Source organism: Neocloeon triangulifer, unplaced genomic scaffold, assembly GCF_031216515.1.
Source record: "Neocloeon triangulifer isolate White Clay Creek 2 clone unplaced genomic scaffold, ASM3121651v1 ptg000012l, whole genome shotgun sequence".
Classification (NCBI taxonomy): domain Eukaryota; kingdom Metazoa; phylum Arthropoda; class Insecta; order Ephemeroptera; family Baetidae; genus Neocloeon; species Neocloeon triangulifer.
The window spans coordinates 19645114-19661871 of record NW_026775554.1 but is presented as its reverse complement, the minus strand read 5'-3'; the positions used below and the strand labels follow the sequence as shown (position 1 = coordinate 19661871).

Here is a 16758-nt window from a genome sequence, read left to right as displayed (position 1 = left end):
ATGTATTCCAAAAAGAAGCGAGAAGAGCAGCTCTCCCCATCCATAAAATATAAATTTCTTGGCATCATCAGGTTTTTGTCTTGCAGAAAGATGAACACGGCGCTTTTTGTTTGGCCCTTTAGATATTTTAGCAGTAGCTAAAAAGAATAGAAAAGGAGCTGCTCTCTCTCTGCTCCGGTTAGGGAAAATGGATTGCGCGAGAGAGCCTCCCTTCCTTCTTCGTCTTCTCTCATTCGGGCGTTGCAAAGCGGCTGGCACATTTCCAATATCATCATTACTGCGCGAATACGTAGCAAGCTGCTTCGAGTGCGTTCCGGGTCCATGTGCACGCGGCGGCGGCTTTCATGATTATTATTATTAAAAGCATGGCAGGATCAGAAAACGTCGATATGTGACCGTCACACGCCAGCGGGAGGGAGACGAACGTGGACACATTTTGGCCAATTTGCTCTCTCGGCTGGTGCCCGTTTTTGTTTCAAATCGCTTCTGGCACCGTGTCAAAAATTGCGTCCGTCGGCAGCTGAAAGAGCAGAGGCGCCGCTCGAAATTAAAATTAATAATGGAAATGTGGGATTAATGTAAAAGCGGCCGGCGACTAACTGCGGAGATGCTAAATTAAACGTATTTTTCTCCACCCCATAAATTCCATGTTTTTTTATTGGTCAACTGACCTTTTAGTTCGCAACGGAAAAGTCGGAAAACAATAATTAATTATCTTTGCAGCGTTCAGAGCTGATAAAAAAAAATCAAAATTAGTGGAGGGCAATTTTTAAGTGCGGCAAGTGGTATTAATTATTAATGTTTAATAATTAATTCTGATGAAAAAGATATTATTACCAAAAAGCAGTTTTATTATTTTATTTTCAATTATATTCTTAAAATCATCACAGAGCGCAAATAATGTTGCTATTTAAAAAAAAATCCAGACTGAAAATTATGAAAAAATTCTAGTTTAAAAATATAGCAAGAATCAATTATGTAATTTTAATTGAATTTAAAATACAATTAAATAAAAGCAGAGTTTCATAAATCAGTCATATATTGTCCTAAAACAAAGAAAATTTTGCATGGTATAAGTTCCTAAACCATTCCGCCCCAATAATTGTTTCAACCGAGATTAGTTTTTTCAGGCATTTGAAGTCAAAGAGTGGAAAAATCCTTTTAAAAATTAACAAGCTCGTAATTTTTCATCTCTTCCTGCACCAACAATCGGATTTCCAACGAGCCGCCGCATTTCAAAGGCTTTTTAATAAAAGAGGAAAACGATGGCGCTTGTTCGAGAATGTTTATTTGCATTTGTAAAGACTCTAAAGAGGGCGTCTCTTAATTACACGTCGTACATATATACATTTCTTGCGAATAGAAACTAATTATAGCAAGCTGCTTTTTCTCTTCGTCTCTACTTTTGACAAGGCAGGTTGCTTTGAGCGATCGACCGGCGTTTTCCTCTCCACCTGCCTCTTCATTCCACCCACCTTATTTTCACTCAGCGCCTAACTCGATTTCCGCACCTTACCCAAAAACAAAAGCCGCCGTCTTCTGGGGGAAGCAAAAGCTCTTGGAGCGGCCCCAAAGTAAACGATATGCATAATAGATTCGGCAAAATGAAGGGCCGGATTAATTTATTGAGCCGCAGCATCTCTATAACTCGCAGCGAGCTGGAGAGGCCGGATTAAATCATGATTATTGTACGGGGGCCCGAGCAAATCATTATTATTTATAATGGTCTCTCTGCACGCTCGTGGAAGCGTAAATTTGCCACAATAAAAGCCGGTGGAAATGTACATACGCGGGAGTTGATGCAGAGCTTTCAATTACGAGATAGAGAGAGTAACGTGATAAACAGCGCGTACGAATTTTCGTTGTTTGCAAAAAGGGAACGCCACAAATCTTCAATGCAGAAATAACTATTTTCGTTGTAAATAACTATTTAAAATGGGCCCATTTGCAGCAATAATGAATTGAAGAAAATAAATTAAATAATAATGCCTCACAAAAAATAAAACTGCTACAGATATGCAACCTGCGAAACAGCATTTCACTCGGAACTGCAAACACTAATGTTAAAAATAATTTAAAAAATTTACAAAGGAACGAATAGCCTACTTGCAGCAATAGAGGTATTCAAATGTAACCGTAGAAAAATTAATAACTAAATAAATTTTAAATATTTTCATTTTAGATAATAAGATTTTCTTAGAACAACAATAAATTAAATTTAAAATAAATAAGTAAGCATCAAAACATGCAATTTAAATATATCAAGGTTCATTAAATCGTTCATTAACTTGCATAGTAATGAAAATAAATCAGTTTCATTTTTCAGTAAATTTTACAATATATGTTAAGATAATGCAATTTTTTGCACTAAAATTGAACACTATGAACCTTTTTTTTTCAGAATAAAAACCAGATTTCTTCTTCAACAAAAAATATTGCCAATTTCTTCAACACTTTTTTGCAACTACAAATTGCAAGAAAATTAGCGTTGTTCCCTCTTGTGAGCAAGTCTGCGTCTCTCTCTAAACACAAATCGCGAAAACCTTTGCTTTCCGCGTTTGCTGTAAACGAGTTTGGGGCGAATTGACGTGTATAAGTACGTCTCTTTCAAAAGCAGATGTTTATGTTGCTACAGCCGAAAATTCGCTCGCTGTTTGATAAAAGAATTTTACGCCGGCGACAAACAAAAGGCGCTTCTCTCCGTTCAATGTGCGCTCAGTTTTTCCACGCTCGATTGCGCGGAGGGGCATTTTATCTTTGCGGATCGAGTTAATTGCTTTTTCCGCACCATTAATTCCCGAAATTTTCGCATTTCAAACGAGGCGCCAACACACTCGAAATAAATACACGCCTGTCACATTCCATGCCTCTTAACGTCGGCGATAAATTGCGGATGGCGCGCGGGCGTAAATCTCGGAAGATATGATTCGGGAATATAAGAAGGAAATTCGGGAGAGGCCGCGAAATGCCATCGTGAAATTTATGTGAGAACTCGTTGGATTTCGGAAGTGGATTTTAAGCGCATTTAAATATATATCAATATGATGGAAAATACTGCGAACGCACACAAAGAAAACATGGCACGAGCTGGATATATTGAAAGTTGCCATTCCTCAATAGTGTTTAATAATTATGTTTTGATTTATACTAAAAATTGTATTACTTGTAGATCAGAAATAAGAAATAGATAAATATTGAAAATTATGGTATTGATGGAAAATGAAAAAAATGAATACTGTCTAATAAAAAACAGGCAAAGTTTATTTTGTAAAATTTGAACAATAATCTTGATTTTAGTCCAAATTTTAGATTTTTCCTGCATACTTGCATAGGCTCCAAAAAAAATTTAACTGTTGGAAAAATTAGAAGAAAAAAATAGTCGAAAAATAGATATTTGTTCCGATTCCATTTCGGGGCATTTTTAATGCAAAAACCGTATTTTTTAAGGCTTGTGAAAACTTTTCGTAACAAAATTTTCCAAATTTAGAAATTAGTGCAGACCTGGTTCAAAAATGGTACTGAACTGGTGCAGAACCGGGTCAGCTGTTCTGCATCCAGGTCTAAACTACTTTTGCACCAATTCTGAACCAGATCTGAACCAGGAGTATAATACGCTCGTAAGTGGTTAGTTTTTGTATACATAAAATCATTTGATATGATAAACTGAAATTTTTAATTTTCACCTCAAAAAGTGTACCTTGGAATTTGATTTAAAATCTATCCCTGAACGTCAAATATAATCTGATCAGGTAAATTTAAAATGACTTTAGTTTCTATTGGCGTTCATCTATCTTTCTGCCCACTAATTTTGCCATCAAATCAAAGCCATTAACTTCCTTTAAATCAGGTGAAATTATTCCGGTTGCTGAGAAGCAAACTTTCTTTCTAATTATCCCTCCATCCTAATTAAAATGGAGACGCCATCGCCAGGAAAGTCACCCCCTCGACGAGAATTGATTGCAAAGTTTCGCGGCGCAAGTTTGGAGCATTAATGGGATTACGCGAGCCGGGCATATAATTTTGTTCGGGATCCATATTTTATTTTATAAGAGAGCAGAGCAAACGTGTTGTAAGATGAGGGTATTTTTGCCGGCGGTTGTTGTCAATATTGATCGGCTATTGAGCAGTTCTTTCTCTCCGCAGAGCGGGCGCGTGCAGAGCCCAACGCGCCCTTTCTTCCCCTTTGTGTGGTGATACCACTCGCGCTATTATTCTCGATTGAGACCCTCGGGGATCATATTGTGGCGAATATAAAGCGACGGAAAAACAGAGTCGGCTCGCAGGCCATTAATAAATCAGCGGGTGAAGCGAGAAATAAAAAACGAAAAATAATAATCGGGTGGAGACGAGTTGCAAAATAACCTCCTCCGCACATTTTAGGACTTATGTGGGAAAGTGCACGTTTTCGCCGCTCGCTCGCGGCTCACATGATCGATATGTATATGTAGAGTGAAAAGCTCTCTTTGCGCCAATCTTTTTCCGTTTCAGCGGGTCATTCTCGCTGGTTTGCTCGATTCGATCAACAGCCTGCAGCAAACAACATGAACATCCTGCCGGCTTGAATATTTAACTGGTGTTGGCTTTTTTTGCAGGATTTTCTGGAGTGGAATGAGAGCTGCAAGCGAAAATATTTCTGCAATTAAGCCTCTTTGCAGCGGATTATGGCGTCTCTCCTCTTTTCCCGTCGTGCCTGCAGATGCTTGGAATCAAGTGTGCCGTACATTATTTTTACTTGCGCAATCCTCTTACAAGAAGAAATAAATGGGTGCACACGGAAAGAGCACTAAAGAGGAAGGAAGCTGTAAGGAGCATTTTTTATGAGCCGCCATGTGGCTCGAATAAGTTAAAGAAGCTGCAAAAAGTGACCCAATCTTTTTGTATATAGCTTTAAAAAGTGGAATTTTAACTGTTAAACTAACCGGAACTAACCTTGAATAAATCTGTTGAAGGAACCAGAACGTTTTTTTATATCAAATTTTCAGTAAAATTGTTATTTTCAAATTTATGTATTTGCCAGTAAGTAAATATCCTAAATCCTAATTTCTATATTTAATTCTCAAAATCAGAGATGTAAATTAGCAATAAAAAAATGTTTACAACATCCTTTGGCTTGAAATCAAAAATTAAATTTCTTTTGCTACAAAATGAATATAATTTGAGCATCCCACACAATCTCCAAAGTTTTTTCTTTCTAATAATCATCAATTTCATAAAATCTTTGTAAAAAGATATTTTCAGTATTTTTTTTTTAAATCGCAGACACAACGTTTTCATATGGAATAAATTTTGATTATGCCTAAAAAGTAAATTTTGATGCTGCAAGTTGTGATTCTAAATTAAAATTAAAATGTACCAAAATTAATTGAATTATTTTAGTGTAGCATAATTTTCAAAAGGCTTAAAATCTGCTACATAGTAACCAATTTTCTTTGCATTTTTTTTTTCTTTATGCACAAATCAACGAAACAAAATCGCAAATTTGTAAAAAATGCTCTCACTAAATACACCACTTAACCAAATTCCGTTTTCAAATTTATCAAAGAACGCCCTAATGAGAGACGAACCGAGAGCGGCGAAAAAGAGAAAAATTAATTCAGAAAGCGACACATGCGTCGCTCCGTTTTTCCCTAACGCACCGGCTGCTGCTAACGAGCGAGCGAGCGAGAAAGTCACAAAGGTGAATTTCGCCTTTCCTGCTTTTTTCTTTGAAGTCGCGGGAAATATTGTATTAAAAATTTACAAGCGCAAATTGAGTCGAATGTAATTTCCGGCTGCACTTTCTTTCCGGCCTGCGTTGATTGCGCCATTCCATTTGCAGGGGCCGAGCAAAACGCGCACTCCCCTGTGAGACTGCAGCTGTCGTTATATTCGTTATATTGACCTGCCCATGTGACGGCCTCAAAAGGTGAATTGATTATCGCAATAAAAGTAAAATAGTGAGTTTGATGGCCGTCGAATGATAAAACGTCCCTCGTCGACGCGGCGGCCGGTCAGAAATTTTAACACCCCAAATGATAAATCTACCTGTAGTGTTTCGACCGACCGGCCCATTTTTATGGCTCGCCTCGCAGGGACGAGTGCTCTGCACTTATTTCGCGATTTATTGCAGAGGCGCTTCCTCGAGAAGAAAATGAGGGCGTCGCGTACTTTTTGATAAACGGCGCCGCTGCCCCGGGCAAAGGTGCAGAAACGATCGAGTTTATGTGTGTTTGGTATGCCAACGACCGGCAAATTCAACAAGTCTGGAATAAATTGAGTTATTTTACTTTATGACTCACCTTTATCAATTATAAAGTAATAGATTAAAATTAATATAATTTATTTCATTGATAAATGAACATCTAGAATGCCAGAGGTTCCAAAGCAACAATTACAAGAATCTCTATAGAAATTTATTTTATTTAAAAAATATACATTATTTTTTGTCATGTTTTTAAAGTAGTTCATTGTCATTTGGGGTCAGTGTTATCCTCTAATAAATGTTAATAAGAAGGCTAAGCCCAGTTTAAATTTTTCAATAAATTTTAATAGAGTAATTTTCATCATTTAGAATATTTAAAAATTTTTAGTAATTTTTGTAATAAAATCTGAGGTTTCTTCGGTTGAAAATATAATTTTCTACCCTAAAAATGAAAGTTGCATCTTTTGAGTAGAAATTTTGGGAAATATTCCAGTGTGATTCATGGCTCTCTTGTGGCGGGAACTTTGCCAATTTGCTAATTACCTTCATCAAGTTAATGTCGCAAGTGTTGTCACTCTGCACGCGCGTCGCTTATTCTTGTCGTGCACGCTTTCAACACCGCAAAGCCCTTCAGCCTTCTAATGCCCGGGCAGCGCCAAGTTGGCAGATAGCGTGCGTTTAATCATCGCGAGTCAACTTTGGGATTAGATAATATTAATACAGCAGGCAGCGCCGTCGTCGTCAAAGTTAAATTGAATTAAACTCGTCAGAAATTCGGCACAAGTTTAGTTTGGCTCCCGAAAGACACGAAAATTTGTCGCCCGCGGAATGATAAGTCGAATTCTCCCTCGTGTTACGCTAGATTAATCACGGCTGCCCTCGCAAAAAAAATATATAACTTTACGAGATGCAAATTGTTAGAGCTGCTGCCGTCGAGGCCCCTCGCTTTTTATTTATAGGTCTCCGAGGCGCCAGCACACTGTTTTTCTCGCTCACTCGCAGAGACGCACACACACCGTGCTAGGGCTGTTTTGTTGTTTACAACTGCGCCTCTCTTGACTTCCATACTTTCCATATATATGTTAAGGTCAAAACGCGCAAAGTCTGAAGGAATCAAATTAATTTTTGGATCGAATAATGGAGATTTTATGGTAGATGCTCTGCGAGAGATGGCAAATTTCATATTGGAAAATTGTTCAATAAAATTATCGCTTGCATTGTATTGTTTATGTATTTATATTCTATCAAATTTTAGAAATTTATTTAATTTTGGGTAGCAATAAATAATTATATATTTATTAAAAAAATAATAAACAAAAAATAATATAAACTTTTAAATAACTTATAATTTTGTAAAAGTATAAAATAAAATAAAACTCCGTTTGAAATATAAAAAATTAATAATTTAGAATAATACTAAAATATTATATAGTCTTATTTTCAATTACAAAACTAAGAATTTTCAACATAGCCCACATCAATTTTAAATTATTCTTTTCACTATTAATAACTCATGTTTACTTAATTTCTATTAAAATAATTCTATTGGGAATTTTATTATACCTTGTAAATAAATTAATTTTACTCTTTCTTATAATTAGTGAACAGTAAAAGATGAAATAATTAAAACTGTGGCTATTAAAAATATATGTGTCAGCAAGTTGGTTACTCTGCTTTGACTTTACCAAAAAGTTAGCATCAATTTTTACACCAAGAATCGCTTTTGCACGACAACATATACATATGCAGTACGTATTTTGAAATATTACCGCCGACTCTAGGAGTTGTGTGTGTACGTCCCTTTAAAATTCGTCGGCGGTGCCTGCGAGTGACGCCTGGTGATATTTATGTTTACACAAGTATTTTCGATTCGGGGGGATATCATGTGCAGAAATCGGGTGAGCCGTTTGCGTCTCCGCCACTCGCTCCTTTCAAAAATTTACAAAGAGCGTAAATAAAAAAGGCTCCCCGGCGCTCGCTATACTACGGGCCATCATTTTTCATGAATCATTGAACCCTCAGAGGGCATTTTAGCTCCACGCGACTGGAAAAAAATGGAGAGGAAAGCGCTCCTTGGAGCACAGGTGCTCTCTCCGGACGTAATTCGCGCCGCACTTTGGCAAATTTTCACCTCGGTCGAATTTTCCACGCCTGAATACTGATTGATCGGGAGCCATTTTGGTTCGATTTTGTGTTCTCTTTCGCTATTGGTCACCGCTAACAATAGAATAGACTTGCAAAATTCCATGAAACACTAAATGAATTCCAAAAATTTGTCCACTACATTGAACATGTAAAAATTATCTTCTTACATTTAAAATGTAAATTTTTCATTAGTTCAATTTTCATGTTTTTCAGATTTTTGCTCTGCGTCTACAAAAATTGCTCGGTTGTGCTGAATTTTTTTTATACTTTGCTGATTCAAAAACATTTTTGGCTCAAAAATTCATGATATGTGCTTGAAGATTTTCTACTGTACCAACAGATCAAAATAGTATAATGAAGTTGTATGTTAACTGTGGTTTACCGACTGATTGATCGGAGTAGCCATGTTGCAGGTCGGGTTTTTTGTTCGCTTTTGCACCGACCGGTCACATTATAAATGCATTAAAAGGGAGCATGGCGAGGAGCTATATTAAATCAAAGGCACCGGGGGTCCTTTTTTGCAGCAGCCGCCGCCGTCTCGTGATTACTTTTTAATGCTCCTCTTTTGTTTCAACCCCCGAGCTGGACGGCGAACATAAATAAAAATCCGCTCTCATTCAAGGAGAAAACTTGAAGTAGTGGTGCAACTCTGGAGTGGGGCTGCAAAAAGTGTCGAGAGAGGGCCGCGCTTGTTTTCGGGGGGAAAAAGAAAGAAAGAAAGTTGTGCCAGAAAAATGTGTGCACGCGTATGAAATATTATGAAAGGTTCTTATCTTTTTGTGCGAGAGCGAAATGCTAATTTTCGTTTGAGGCCGTTGTCCTTTTTTTCTAAAGTTTTGTTAACAAGAGGTGGTTTTTCTAATTTATGGACTGCGTGATTTACCGAGTGTGGCTGCGTGTCTGGGGGAATTCGAATGTCGACGAGTGTCAATTAACGCCACAAATTAATGCCGCGAGCTTCGCGCGTCTGATTCAGGCAGGCTCCGATGGCGTGAGCGAGAACACAATCGGAGAAATTTGAGCCTCCGCACGGAAAGCGGAAAAACGAGAGTAGTTGAAATTGCTCATTCCTCTGTGACTGGCAGCTGACGGCAGATAAGAGACAGGCTAGGCAACCTGCTGAACACATGTACGAAGCGGGTTGCATTTCCTTTTATTCTGCCAAAGTGAAAGAAGTGAGCAACGAAAAGGGGTTGAGGTGGGAAACCTCCAAGTCCAATCAAATTTGTTATTATAAGACTTTCTTAGATTTTTTGTCTTAAAAGTATATCCTTGCTTGAAGGAAAACCCCCAAATGCCATACCCAAAATTCTTAATATTTTTTTGGAGTGACTTACAGTTTTCTATAATTTGCGCCCCTCTTGCCACTGATGCAGTTTTGTAAACTATGTACTTGTTATCTACTTGGATCTACCTGAAACAATGAAGGAAAATGGTAAGTTTGGCAACACTGGAAGGCATTAAGGATAAAATATTGATTTTAATTGGTTAATTAAAATAGTAATTATTATAATGGAAAATCCATAATTTAAAATTGTCCAACCTGAAATTCAATAAGATTAAGGGGGTGGAATTTAAAGCGAATTAAATTGAATTATTCTTGTTAATATTTTAAGATCTATTTAGAAATAATATTTTCAACAATTTTTTACTAATGCATTTTTTCCAAATTTCAAAAATTCGTCCTTATTGAATGACGATTAATTGCTTTATCCAATTTAAATTTTGTTACTCAGAATCTTCTTTCTATCCTTCTTAAAAAATAAATCAATCGCCATAATTCCAATTTTTTCTCTCCACTTTTCGAGCAACTGAGCTTTTTCACCATTTTTATTTAATAGATCGAAGTCACGTCCAATAAAAGTAATTTTTTTTTTATCACTCACTCTAGAATTGTTCGGTATTGGCAGAAAAAAAGGACAAATGGAGCGTTGAAATGTGACCGATTTTTGCCATTTCCATAGCTTTCATCGAAATCACGTCGACCATGCCAATGAACTCACGTGCACCCGCTCTTTTTTGCCGATTGGAAATCAATTAGAGTGCTCTGCTCGGAGCGGCAATCGGTGCGGCGCCGCTTTTCAAAAGTAAATTAACATACACAGAGAGAGAGAGAACTGTGGTTCAGACTGTTGCGAAATTCCTGACTCGCATGCAAATTCCAGCGAGCGAGGAACAAAAGCAAAATTAGCCGCACGCTTGAAATAATTACAACATTTGTCGCATGCCAATTCAAGTTTGCGCGCCGACAGGACAATGGAAACAAAATTCACGCATTGATCGGCCAGGCTCGCAGGCTAAAAACGGAGCCTGCTTATTAGCTCGTGGAATGACCTGGCTGCAAAACTCCCTCTCTCTCGACGGGACGCTGCGAGCAAATGAATAACAAACAAGGCCGAATGCATGAATTTTTGCTCGCGGCAAGGTGCGTCGCCGGGTGGTGGAATTGAACGCTCGCTCTCTTTTATGGCGGAAAAACGCCGGAGGGACGTTAAATTTTATTGCGATAACATTACGGGTCAACCAAAGTGGCGTATGTGCACGAGTATGCTCTCGTTTTGTGTGCTTAAACCGCACGAGAGGGTTTGCAAACGTTGGGAAAACGTAAATGTGTGCGTACAGCTCGCGAGTGAATGGCTCGTTAATTCATTCAAGAGGAAAAATTCTCGTAAATTATAAAGTTTTATTTAAAAATGCTACAAAGTGTGCTTAAATGATACATGGATCGAGCAAAAAACTTGAAATGAAGAACTTACTGAGATTTTACTCGTTGAAAACGTTATAATAATTCACTAACAAATTTATGAATTTTAATTTAATAAAATAATTTTAAATTGTGAGCTTCTGGTAAAATCAAACCCGGCCATTGTTTGATCATTTCTTATTACTGCATTAAAAAACTGCTCGTTTTCGTGGCTTCAAATGGTTTTTAAAAGGTCAAACAAAGCTACTTTTATCAATTGTCGGAATGACTTATAATTTAATTATTAATTAATAATTAACATACTGTGCAATTTTAAGCAAAAAAAGTTAAAATAAAAAAGGAGATAGTATTTAGTAATATAGAGTCTGGATAAAATATCTACAAATTTTTTCAACATTCAGGTGCAAATAATTCTGAGCCCCCTGACAATGAACTGACTTCGAATCAAATAATGTACATTTTGTGGTAAATTTAAAAAAAATATAATATATTGTTCTCATTTCTCGATTTCTCGGTTAAGACAAGTGATAAAAATATATGAGTTTCTATTCTTTTGGTGTGATACTGTTCCCCATTATTTTTATTACAGCAGCACAGCAAATAAAAATAAACAGTCTCTTTTATTACAATATGGCAGTTTCTGCGACCATTTCAGTCTTTTTCAAAAACCCTACTTACGGTCTTTAGAAATATCATCTTTTTATTCTTTTACGACACAAAAATGCACTACTTGAGGCCGAGAGCATTTATTTACGATTAAGTTGTGCTATATCAAGAGCAGCAGCGCCGCACGTATTTACGACCACGCTTGCCGGCGGCGAAACTTTTTGATTTGCTATCAGCACGCGGAAACCGCACCCGCGAGCTCATATCTCGCCACGAAACTATTTTCCAGAACCCGGCGGCCACGTCCGTATCAGACTCACGCAGAGAGGCCGACGTGAAATTCATTATGTCTGCATTAAGGGGGCGTCATGAATTAATGGATGCATCGTGCTGGCTAATTCTAATGGCCTCGGCGCAATATGCACGTGTATGTAATGTTCCAGCGCACGTAATTCACTCTCGAAAGCGCATTATCGTCACATGTGGCGCGCGCTTAATTTCAGATTAATCTACGGAGAGCGAGTTTCCATGGCGACGCCTGTATTTTTTGCCTCTTCTTCTGCATGAACGTGTGGCGGCGTTTTGCATAATGGCAGGCGCAGGTATCTCATTTTTACGCGCAAACATCCTCCGACCGGATTCGCTTTATGACAGTCGCTTTCAATCGCGCCTTTTTACGAGTTTCGAAGCCGTTGTTTCGGGCCAAAAAGTTTGCCTTCCCCTGTCGTGATATAACTCGGAGCCAATTCGCCACCAAAAAACTTTTGCTTTTTCCTCTCTCGCCGTGGAAAACAATCAGTCTCTTTCTTGGGATCAATCGAAATAGGGTGGCACAATCGATGTTCCAAAATAGAGAAAATCTGCCGGTTTCCCATAAAATATCGAAATCCGTTCTCACAACTGGATTACAGTAAGAGAAATATTAAAATAAATATATAATCAATTAGAATTTACAATAATTATTTAAAAATTTTATTTCAAATTCTGGTTCACATGATTTTCATTAATCATGGTATTAAAAAGAAATAATGAGAAGTGATTAAAAGAAAAAAAATTGGCTACAATACAATTTCTTTCATTCAATAAAAAAATAACAATAGTAAGATAAATGATTGTTCACAGCTGTATTGTGTTTCTGTTTAGAAAGAGCAATGTTCATTACTCACTCTATTACTATTCAAGTGAACAGAAAAATGTGTATTTGTAAAAAAAAATATAATTTCAATTTCATGTCAGTCAAATTTCAAAAAATTTATCCAATTTCCTCAGCATTTTTTTTCACTGGTTAAAATAATTTTAAAATGATATTTCCTTTGAATGGCAGTAACTATACCAAAAGGTTATTACAATTAATTTGAAAATACACGTTTTTTCCATTAAATCCTTTGCGTTACCATACACAATATTAAAAATAAAATTTTGAAGTGATTTTAATTTAGCATCCGAATTTAGTTTTCATGTTAATTAAAACACTATTCTCATTTATTGTAACCTGTATTGCAAAATTCCTTTGCAGGTTTTCCTTTGAGGAAAATAACAGAGTTCAAACGTATTCAAATCAAAATAGAGCAAACATTAATCTCGCGAATCCGGGCGACAAAGTGCTTGTTTTTCTCCGGCCCGGCTCTTTTCCAATAAAGAGCGGCTGTTGATTTCGATCGTATATATATGGTAATGAAAACACCTTGGATGATGGAAGAGTGGCGCTGGTGAATGAACCAAGATATGGCGCCACTTTGTAAATACGCGACATGAATTATTTATTATCTGTGTGTGAAGGTGATGCAATATCCTGGCCAAGATGAGAGGGATCAGCGTGTGAGGAATCGGCCGATCTCTCTCAATAAAGGGCCGTGACTCTCGGCGCCCCACGTCGCTGCGCTGACAATTTAATCCCGAGACTGCGGCACACATCCTAGAGTGCGTACCAATAAGCCCGTCATTAGACACACCGCCTCTGGATTAGCCCGAATTTATCGTCCTCGATTTCGGCCGATAATGTGCAATCACCCAGCCAATGAATATATTAATCTGGACGGCGCGGGGGCCGTTTCTTTCAATCGGGCTGTTTGGCATGCAGGTGGCGTGTGAACACCCGGCTTGGCAGATTTATCGCGAATGCTTTTCCGACGGAGGCCCTCGGGCAGTGCACAGAAGCACTTTGGCACACGTTGCAATTTCTGCCGAATTTCACGACACATAGACACGACGAGAGGGCAAATTTCATTTCAAAAATTGTTTTGTTGGCAGAAAATTTGGCAATGGGTTACAGGCGAGGAAATTTTTTTAGATCAGGAACATTTATTTGAAAGAAGATAAAAATGAAATACAATAATAAAAATAATACAAGCAACGCTCAACCTACAGGAATGTATTATTTTATATTGTAATGCGAAATTTTCAGACGTGTTTGGAAAAATAAAATAACAATGTGGACAATTTAAAAACAAACAAAGATAATTATAATAATAATCATTTGATTGGAATCTTCAAAAGAAGCCAATTGTTTTCCAGCCAACCAAAGGTTAAAATTATTTAAAATTTGGATAAGGGTTGGAGGAAGTGGCACTCCAGGGGCTAATCTTGATGCATGTAAATAAAAAATAATGAACTGGAATTTTCCTCGTTAAGAAAGTTGACTTGAAAATAAGAAAAACAAATAAAAACAAACAACTCTGAACAAGGAAAACCCATGGTTAATGTCTTAAATAACGTTATTCTTAGAATGATTCCACCTCAAGTTTTTTGCTCAAAAATCAATTTCCTGTGACCTGAGCTTTCTACAATTTCTAAATAAAATATCAAAATTAAATCTTCCTGTCTCAAGTTAAAATATCAGGCGATTTGTTTTCAAATTCATTTTTATGAAAATTCATATAAATTTTGTATAAACGGGTTAAGGTACGTTTTTTATTGCAATGTATGCAATGTAAATTTTATATCCGCCACAAATATAAAATGTTGTATTTTTTCCAAAATACACGCAACACAAAGAAAAGACATCTCTGTGTATGTGTTTCCTCGTTTTTCATCTTCGCAAAAACGCCAAGAGAGCTTTCTTTTTGAAGAGCTGCGAAGAAATTCAAGAGGAAAGTCGTAAAAAGCTTCATTTTCGCAATCCTCTTTCTGTGTGTGCGTCGGTTGCAGCAGCCTTGTGGGAATATATCTCGTCGGCTTTTGTTGCCGCAAAAAAACGCCTCTGAAAATTATCGTCGGCGAAATGATGGAGGCGGATTTGTTTGTTTTCTCGTGTGTTTATCAATTCCGTTTGGCCGCCGCCGCATGTCGGACAAAATCAAACAACGGAAGCGCAGGAAGGGTCTTAATACGTGATAGCGGTTCATCCAAATTTCATGGCGAACTAGCCGAGCGAGAGAGTTGGCGGAAGCCAACAGAGATTTTGAGGTTAAAATATCATGCGCACACTAGTTAGCCGGGTCGACCATTAACACCGGCGGTGAATAGCGTCTCTCGCGCTCTTGGTAATGGTGCTGCATAATTGATGCATTTTAAAACAGAATCATTAACCTCTTGTGGTATGTGTGAGTGCGGCAGACAATGGCGGAGAAGAGCCCTCGGGCCGTGCGGAAATTGTGCGGAGAGATTTCGACTTGTGTGTCAGTTCTCGCACAGAGTCCCCCCGAGTATTTATTCAGACCGAATGGTCAAAGAACAAAACTCGCGCTGGGACGAGATGCGTAGCCGAAAGGAGTTTGTCTTGACTTTCTCTATTTAACTTTTCCTTTCAAAAGTTGGCGCCGCCGCCGCGTGTTGATTCTACAAGAAGAAGAAGAAGAAGAAGTGCAGCCGTGTGCATTTTGGCTCCCTCGGCCATCGATCGTCCTCTCTGCTCTCGCCGCAAGAGATGCCCAAGAAGTTATTTATTCACATCTTGTTAGGAGCGATTTTTTTCCAGCCAAAAGTTTTTAAACTTTTTCTCTCCCCGAAAGTCTTTCCGCTAACAGCACTTTAACGTCAAATTGGAAGAGGCTCGTTTTTATTTCATACATTTCCGGCACGAAATGGGAAGGGGATAATATTTGAATTATTCAATTTGAGGGCTGGTTTAAATTTTCAGGAGGCTTCAAATATGACGATAATCCCGGGGAAAACGTCTGAATAATTGAAATACCTGTGCCAGGTTAGGATGTAGAATGAATATGGTTCAAATTATTTATAAAAATTGCGGCCTGAATCACATCTACTAAAATGTTCGCTTCCAGATAAGTCCTAAAACTTCGGATTTGTTTTTCGAATTGATTTCTTTAAAATTCAAAGACCTGTCGAAAATTTTCAGATCATCTATGAATTTCAATAAATAAAAATTGTAGTTTTAATAGACGTTTTTAATTATTTTTTGCATAACTTTAGTAAGAAAAATTTAAATTTAAAGCTTCCACTCGAGGTGAAATCCAAGAAAAAATTTAAAATTTTCAACTTTTTAAGTCATGAAATGGCGCTCTGAAAAAAAAGTGAAGTAGAAGTTATTAATTATAATTAATTTAATGAATATGTGGTTTACACATTTATTCATTTAACAATGGACTTTTCAGGGGGCGAAAAATATATCACATACAGAATTAATTTAAAACCCTGTTGTTTGTCGCGTGTCATTTGGACATACCAGGCCAGCACACTCATTATTCCAACCTTAAAATAGACGCTGCTGTGTTTGCAAGGAGATTTAAAAGTCGACAGAGATGATAATCAACTCCTCGTTGGCTTTAGTGGGAAGAAATGAGGACGTCGTCTTGTGAAATGTGGTTGCACGTTGTGTAATTTTTATGTGGACGTTGGGGAGAGGAAAGCGAATGCTAAATAAAAATATAATAATCTCGGGCTTTTTACGAGGCTCGAACGGGAAGCAGAATAGCACGCGAAAGAAAAAAGCAGGCGAGGAGATGCTCGTCAAGTTTTATATTTTCCTTCTGGGAGAAGGAACAAGGGAGATGCAAAAAGATGAGAAGAGCACACAAAGACGTACGGAAGCCGCACAGCACGCGGCTTAATGTGAGAATAAGCTCCGGTTGTGCAGTGCGAGCAGCGTGTGATGATAATAATAGGAAAGCAGCGGCGGTGCTTCTCTGCGAAAAATTCGCCAGCTCTTCCTTCTCTCTCTCCG

The 16758-nt window shown here is 37.6% G+C and overlaps 1 protein-coding gene across 4 annotated transcripts in view; it reads right to left on the bottom strand.

The window, feature by feature from the left end:
- Nucleotides 1–16758, bottom strand: part of LOC132197791 (uncharacterized) — a 70393-nt gene that overhangs the window by 31986 nt on the left and 21649 nt on the right. For 2 of the 4 annotated variants that reach the window (XM_059621335.1, XM_059621338.1), the window contains one exon: nucleotides 9664–9740. The exons of the other annotated variants lie outside the window; for them this stretch is intronic. The gene's annotated coding sequence lies outside the window, so the exon portion shown is untranslated. The remainder of the gene's footprint in view (nucleotides 1–9663; nucleotides 9741–16758) is intronic. 4 annotated transcript variants of the gene reach the window in all.